The sequence below is a fragment of the Melospiza melodia genome, chromosome 8, assembly GCF_035770615.1.
Source record: "Melospiza melodia melodia isolate bMelMel2 chromosome 8, bMelMel2.pri, whole genome shotgun sequence".
NCBI classification, from domain to species: Eukaryota; Metazoa; Chordata; class Aves; order Passeriformes; family Passerellidae; genus Melospiza; species Melospiza melodia.
Window position 1 is genome coordinate 3542501 of NC_086201.1, and position 7500 is coordinate 3550000.

A 7500-nucleotide genomic window follows, 5' to 3' on the forward strand; every position below is an offset into this window, starting at 1 on the left:
GCCTCGGGGGGATGATGGAGCCCAAAGGATGCAGCTCCGGGGGTCCCATCAAAGTTGCGCAGAGAGGTCCCCAAAACCACCGCGCTCCCCCAAGGCCCTAACGCATTGCCTGGGAGGTTTAGGGAAAGCAACACCTCTGGGGGAAGGCGGGCGAGCCCTCATTTCCACCTCAATGGCCGAGCTGTCCTCCCGCCGTGCCGGGGCCGGGCAGGTGATGCTCGCCGGCGTTATCCCCGAGCGGGGCTCATCTCTCCCATTATCCCCATGATGGGCTCTCAAGTGGCGCGTTACCTGTTAGACACGGGATTTCCTGTCGACACCAGGAAACGGGAAAAAATCCCAAACCAACCCCAAGCGACCCAGCTGGGGCTGCCAAACAAATAGGGGCAGAGGCAATTGTGGGTATTTTTTTAAATTTTTTTTTTTAGTTTGTTCGATTTCTTTATTTTTTTTTTCCTTAATGGAAAGGCTAGAGGTGCACAGTGCTTTTGTGTGGAAGTTTGGAGGACTCTCTCCAGAGAATTGTGTCTTTGGGAGGAGAGATGTGGCTACACCAGAAGAAGGTAGGGTTAAACAACACCAAACTGTTTTCTCCCTGAACTTCAGAGGAGGAAAGGATTGTCCCTCCTGAGCTGAAATGCGGGGTTGTTTAGGCTTTAAATTGTGGGTTAAATGCAATATGAAAAATGAGTCAGATGTGTTGCTATTATCTTTGGGGTGGAGGAGGATGAAATGCCAGCAGATACAGGGCTTCTTAATAGAAACAGAGCATCATTATAAGAATGTTTTTTTTTTTTTTTTTTTTTTTTTTTTTTTTTTTTTTAACATGGTGGCATTACTCATTTTAAGTTGCAAAATGATCAGGCTCTGATTTCTGAACCTTTGAGAGCAGTCCAGCTTTTATGACTTTCTACCTACTCCAGGGTTTATAAAGTTGAGCAACCTTTAGGGAAGAAGGTGATAGACACAATATCTATTTATGCAAGGACACATTTCCCTTTTCTTTATGTTCTGTTTATTCAAGGTTTTGTTTCCAAGGTCTTATTACTATAAAACTTAAAGCGAGACAAGGTCTGCCCTCATGTCAGATAACAACACCAAAACAATTCTGATGGCTCAGTAGCTTATTATTTCATACTTCCAGGTCTTAAATAAATTACAGTTATTTTCACATTCCTCCTGAATATCCTTCAGGCATGATAATAAGTGCATTTTTCTGAAAAGACTGTTAATATTTCTTTTCTTCTCACCGATTTAAAATATTTTGTTGAATTGTCATGTACAATAATAATTAGAGGGGGTCTTGCTAAATTTCTTTCAGTGTGATGCTTATATTGTTTAGCTTCTTGACATATTTTACGAATCATTGCAGAACTGTTGGCAAATAGATTGTAAATTACAGTGAAATACAGAGGTGCACCAGTAGTCTAAGCATCTTTTCTCCAGCATTCCTTTGCTGCAGCCTTGCAGATTCCTCTTCTTCTTTCTTGGGTTTGGTGGCTTTTTTTCTTTCTTTTTTTTTTTTTTTCTTTTTTTGTTCAATCATCAAAGGCCGTTATTGGCTTGGGTTTTGAAGTGCAGATTATCAAGGTATTATTTCCTTAGAAGTGCAATACTGTAGATCATGGAAAGCAAGAGGACCTGAGTAATTTTCTAGAGAGGAGAAGGCACTAGTCTGAATGATTCAGTGAATGACACACATTTAGAGTTGGTTTTTTTCTTCCTGAAGCATCAGTATAATGCTTCTCTCCTTTTTAATTTTTTTTTTCTCCATGGGTTAAATGAGGTAGTCAACACCATTAGAATTTTACTAGAGGGGAAGAAAATCAAGTTTTTCTGTTCTGTTGGTTTTTTTTTTTTTTTTTTTGGATATGTAGTTGCAGACTGAGTATAAAGTTACAGTCTGTGAATAAGCAAATATGGGTGATTTAAGATCTGGCTGAGTGATGTGCAGGATGAGATCCTGGTTTCACTGAAATTAAGGAGGTGGTATCAAAGCGCCAGAGGAGAAACAATTGATATTGGAAACAAGAGATTGTCCCAGAATTATTTCATTATTTCCAGTGCTTCTAGTAAAATGCAGAACTCATTTAAATAACTTTTTCTTGTATTTATTCCACCTGAACTTAAATTTTAGGGCCCACAAGCCAGGCTGCTCAGGAGTATGCCAAGGGTATGAAGTCTCCAGGCCCTCCTTGCTGGTGCAGAACCCCATGTTCCAGGTTTTGTTCATGGGATTTTGGGGATTTGCCTCTGAAACCTGAGGTGAGAGGGACTGAGAGCATGACAGTGATTTGTTTTGTTGGGAATTTATCAGGTGCAGTGCCATTGGTTTCCAGTCAGTGCTTCCCACTTGCAGGAATTGCTGCTGCAGCTGAGGTTTTGCAGTGATTGGGATTTACCCTGGACACTGAATGATCTTGTCTCTGGTGTGTTCATTCATGAAGGATCTTCCCATTCCCTTCAGGTAACCAAGGTGGTACTTTTGTATTCAAAAGCAGGTTTTGTGATAGTTTACAACTCCTGCTCAATGGTACACCCTTCAAAAGGATGGCTCTAAATCCAGGCTTACATAGCACGCAATGACAACTGACAAGAAGTCTTGTGTGCAATTCTTAAGGGATTTCAGAAAAGTTTTATCTGATTTTTTTTCAAAATATTAAAATCTTCAAGATACAATATTTGGGTAATTCTACCTCTCTCCCGCCTGTCTATTTAATAGGAATTAGATATGCAGCACCTCTCTCTGCCATTATTGACTTCCTCTTGCTTGAGGGTGAGGGACAAGTTGACTCATTTGACAAGAACCTACAAACCACTCAGCCACAACCACTTAGCCACCATACCAGTCTTTCTTGACCAGAACAACAACAACAAATTGCTTTATTGGTCTAGATTTACTTAGTGTGAGTAAGAGATTGTTTTTTTACTTTATTTCTACTTTTTATACAAACTTCATCCTAGGTGAATAACCTTAGGACAATTTTGTTTTTACCTTTGAAGTGAAGTAGATGGGCGTTTCCTTCCCAGGTGTCTCCCTCATAACGGGGGTATCCTCTCAGATTCTTCAACCCAGCATGGCTGGATAAGAATTATTCTTTTAGCAATCATTTAAGTTAGAAATGATGAAATTAAACTCTTCCAAAGGGACAGTATGAGAGCTGGCTCCCTAAAAAGTAGCCATGATCAGCTGGGTGTGACAGCATTGTACAAACTGTGTTTCAGGGCCTTCACAGCAAAAGAAAAAGTTCTCAGCAGGCTGATAGACATTATGGTGGATAAATTCCAATTTACTCTCTTCCAGAAACTGCCTAGCCGGTATTTCAGCAGAAATTATTCTTTGCTGGAAAAGTTGTACTATGGTATAACTACAGAGAGGCAGCAACAGTTTTCTAAGGACTCTTCAAGAATGTAAGATTCTATTCCCTATAAAGTCACACACAAAAATGCATAGACCTCAGAAAAAAAAAATATTTTCCTTTAGTTAAGAATCTTTTCATCCTACATAAAAGCTAAAAACAATAATGAAAATAATAAAAGTATCTTTTGGACAAAAGATAATAGACAGCGATGCACAGTTCCAGCACCTCTTTTATCTCCTCTGTCCCTCATCATCAGTCACCACAGTGAGGAAAGAGAACTATCAGACTTGGAACTGTTCTAGTCCAGTAAAAGCTTTGATTTTCTCTCCTCTGCCACAATTCTTAGGCGTGCTGCATAGGAGTTATCACTGCTGTTTGCAAACAGCCAGGGAAAGGAAAGGGGATAAAATATTCACCACCAAAGTCAACACAGAATGAAGCTATGCATCTATATTTCTCTTTCAAGGACATCATCAAAACTCATGGAGGCAAAGCCATCCACAGCAAACCATGAGGCTGTATAGATTTTAAGGTAATAAAACTAACATTAACTGTCAGTCTCCAAACTGCAACCATGGTAGCCCTTTTAACTAAAGAGAAAGTTATTTTTTTCTTCTCTGAAGAGGCTTTTTCTTCAAAGACCCTATTGATGGGAAGGTAGAAGGAAACCTGACATCATTTTGGATTCTTCCCAGCCTACCTTCAGGCATCTCTTTCTACTGCTCCTTTCATGGAGGCAGTCAAGTCTTAGTGTGACAATTTTAAAAATATGAAGCCTCTGGGCTATTATGAATTTCTGTCCCCAGAGTGAAACACAGCACAAATCCTACAAGTGAGGAGACTCAGAGGAACTGTCTATTTTCTGTTGTTTTGAGGTGGTCAGCTTGACACAGAAGGTGATATTGTGGGGGGGTGGAAGCCACATCACTTTTTACAAGGGGAAGCTCCTGACTGCACTGGAATATGCAGGGAAATGAGGAAAGAGGAGTAAGGAAGAGAAAGTGAGAAAAAAGAAAGAGCGAGGTGATGGAGGATATGCTGGCAGATGTCAATGGACAGCTTGGGTGATTCTGAGGATGACATGTGTTTTCCAGACAGAACAATGGCATCCAAACTGCTAATCAGAACACAGGGTTGGCTCCGTCCCTCCGCTGTAAATCTTGCATTCTTCTGTCTTCCCTGCAGCCAGCTTTTTCACTTGGTCAGTGGAAAAAGTGGGCTGAATTCTGCAGTTATCTGCAGCCTTTTTGTTCAAGTCAGTGAAGTGGTTTAAAATTACCATAAGAGTAAGAGGCAGGTAATGTAGTCAAAATGCAGGTATGAAAACACCTGTCATTTCTCCTGTATAAAACACAAATAAATGTTGTGAACTAGGGGCTCTGTAGCCAGATCCATTCTGTTTTCTGGTTCCCCAACATTGAGAAGACAGGAACAAACAGAGATTTTGCAAAATGAAAGTGAATATTTTGTGCCTATTCATCACATTTGAATTGAACTAAATAGCATTAAACATGAGAGAGTATCTCAGCAGAGCTCACAACTGTTCTTCCTTTTTTGTTCTTCACTTGTCTGTCCAGCCCTGAAAAAGTTTAGAGTATTCTTATATTTTTAAACTAATCAGTAATATAGCTCTGAGAATAGTTCAGTTCTCTATGTTTAAGAAAGAGAAAAACAGAGTTTGGGCAGAGAAAATGAAGTTGCACTATTATGGAGGGAAGTTTCTTCTGCAGTTTGATTCCTCATAAGGTAATGTGCTTGTAGTTCCTTGCAGCTTAGAAGGTATGTCCCTAAATACTTAAAAATCATTGAAATCAGATCAGGGACACAGCTGAGCAGCAACAACATCTCCTTGAACATCCTGAGCAGTAGACTCCTGCCAATTCCATACTGATTTCAAGCACAAGCTGAAGGTATATTGTCTTCCTCCAGGCTATGCTTTTGCTTCTCCTGTGAACAAGCTCTGTAATCTACCAGGAGAGAAGGCTATCTTGAAGGATAAATAAATAATCAATTATTTATGTTTCTAAAAGCATTCAGCTGTGCTCTTACTGCTGTGTAACCATTTAAAAGTATGTATTCAGCAGAGAAATTCCAGTCTGGGAATCCAGTGTGTGTGATTTAATCAGCACCCTCAAGATTCACAGGAAGATGAGTCTCCTCCTGGCTGTCAGCATCCAAACCTGGCCTCTCCCGGCAGAGCAGAGGCAGCTACAGGGATAGCAGGGGCTGGCTGACCACACAACTGCCAAAATTAATGTCTCTCAGTCAAGACATATAAACTTTGATGAATCCCATTGTCATTAGCAGGAACAAAGCAACAAACACTTCCTGAGAAGAGAAGCCAAGAGGGAGCCAAGAGCCTCACCAGCGTGTAGTGTATCTCATCTGACAGTGCAACTTTGGTAGCAGCCTCAGGACTCTGGATAAAAATATAAATAGAAAAAATAATGAAGTCATTTGCCTGCACGGTACAGGAGTGTTCCTTGTTATTGGGGTTTGAAATAGTGTCACAGGCTCTTCTTGGAGCCTGCAGTGGGCTGGTTATCGGGGTTCAAAACAGCATCCCAGTTTCCTGCTGAAGTCTGTGGTGGGTTTAACTGTTTTCACTAAAGGCATATTCCAAAGGATGTGCATGTAAAGGCAACCTGAGAGGTGAGACACTGACCTAAGCATCAGCTTTTAGGTTTTGGGATTAAGCAACCCTTAATCTGCATTTCAAATTCCTCCATTTTCTGCACCTTTCTAACATCACATATCTTCAGGACAGCTGAGGTCCTGTCTGTTGCCAGAATGCTGCCTCTCAAATCCTAAGCCTTCTTATTTGTGGAGTTTACGTGTTGAAGGTACATTCTATTAGAGTCACCATTCCCATAGCAATTACAGTTGCCTGAGAAATTTCTAAAAATATGCTTTTATTATCAATGTACCTTCCCTGAGAACAGTGTTTATTCTAGGGGGAAAGGAGTGGGTGTACCCTAAGCTTCCTGTTGCCACCACTTGTATCATCCTCGTTCCTCTTAGGATGAGAGACACTCATTAGTAATAGAACAGAGGAGATGGCAACCACACGCTCACACAGAGCAGGTAAGAATCTGGAGATGACAAAAGACAAGAAATGCAGGGGCAATGCTGTTACTTCATTCTTAGACTGTATCATTTATAGTTAATATGCTGTGCTGTGAGCACTACAGGATTCTGTTATCTGAGAAAGCATAGAAAAGTACTTTGCTGTCTGCACGCAGAATTTAGCCATGTGTAAGTCTTTTTGCCCTTAACATTTGCACACACCAAGCCAGGATACGTGCTCATGGCTTGGGATGTCCAGGAACCAGTTGGAAGACAGCAGTTTCCTCTCTCCTGGTTCCAGGCCTGCTGATCCTGAGACTGATCCTGTGGTTTCTCCTCTGGTCATTCACTGGCCTGTCCTTGGCAGGGCTGTCTGTAGACAGGTCAGAAGAAGTGTGCAATTCCTCATCACCCAAAGATGAGAAAGGTGTATTTTTGTCCTTCCGTGGACACTTTCATTTTCACCTTGCTCTGCGAATTATTGTCACTTTTCAGCAGCCACCTACTTTTATGTTACATAAAGGGCAGGGAGGGATGGGGCCTGACCTCCCAGCACACCTGAGGTGACTGGGCACTCCCAGAAGGTCCAGAAGCCATGGCTGAGGCTGTGCACAATGGGCCAGAGCAGGAGGAAGCCAGCAGCTCCCATCCGGTGGCGCGACCCACGCTGTCGCTGCCTTTCCCATCCCTCCTTGTGCAGGGAGCCGTTTGCATAAATTCCTTGCAGATCAGGGAGAAAATTGATCCCCTACTTTTCAGCTCCCTTCTTTTACTGGTTGTCACAACCTTAACAGTACTTGACATCAATGGGAGTTACATTGTGGACTGGGGGCAGTGTTTGGCCCTTAAGCGTAGTTTTTGCATGTTAATACATTAGCAACTGATGTCTTATTTGTTCAGTAACTGACAGAATAATGTACAGAGAGCACGTAAGTATGAAAGGGGGCTAGTTAGGTAATGTTGAGCAGAACATCTTCAAGACAACAGTGCAACCACTGTATTTCAAATGTCAGGCTAATTATTATCAACATTTAAATGTTAGCGTGGGCCATTTTTAATGGTGGAATTTTTC

General features: G+C 41.5%; 1 protein-coding gene and 1 long non-coding RNA gene across 3 annotated transcripts in view; one reads left to right on the top strand and one right to left on the bottom strand.

The window, feature by feature from the left end:
• ZEB2 (zinc finger E-box binding homeobox 2) overlaps positions 1-7500 on the top strand; it is a 114271-nt gene that overhangs the window by 71414 nt on the left and 35357 nt on the right. The gene's annotated exons all lie outside the window — the stretch shown is intronic.
• Positions 3758-7500, bottom strand: part of LOC134421106 (uncharacterized) — a 4033-nt gene continuing 290 nt past the window's right edge. The window contains exons 2-3 of the long non-coding RNA XR_010028525.1: positions 5728-5781; positions 3758-4703 (exon numbers count right to left, since the gene is read on the bottom strand). This is a non-coding gene — a long non-coding RNA (uncharacterized LOC134421106). The remainder of the gene's footprint in view (positions 4704-5727; positions 5782-7500) is intronic.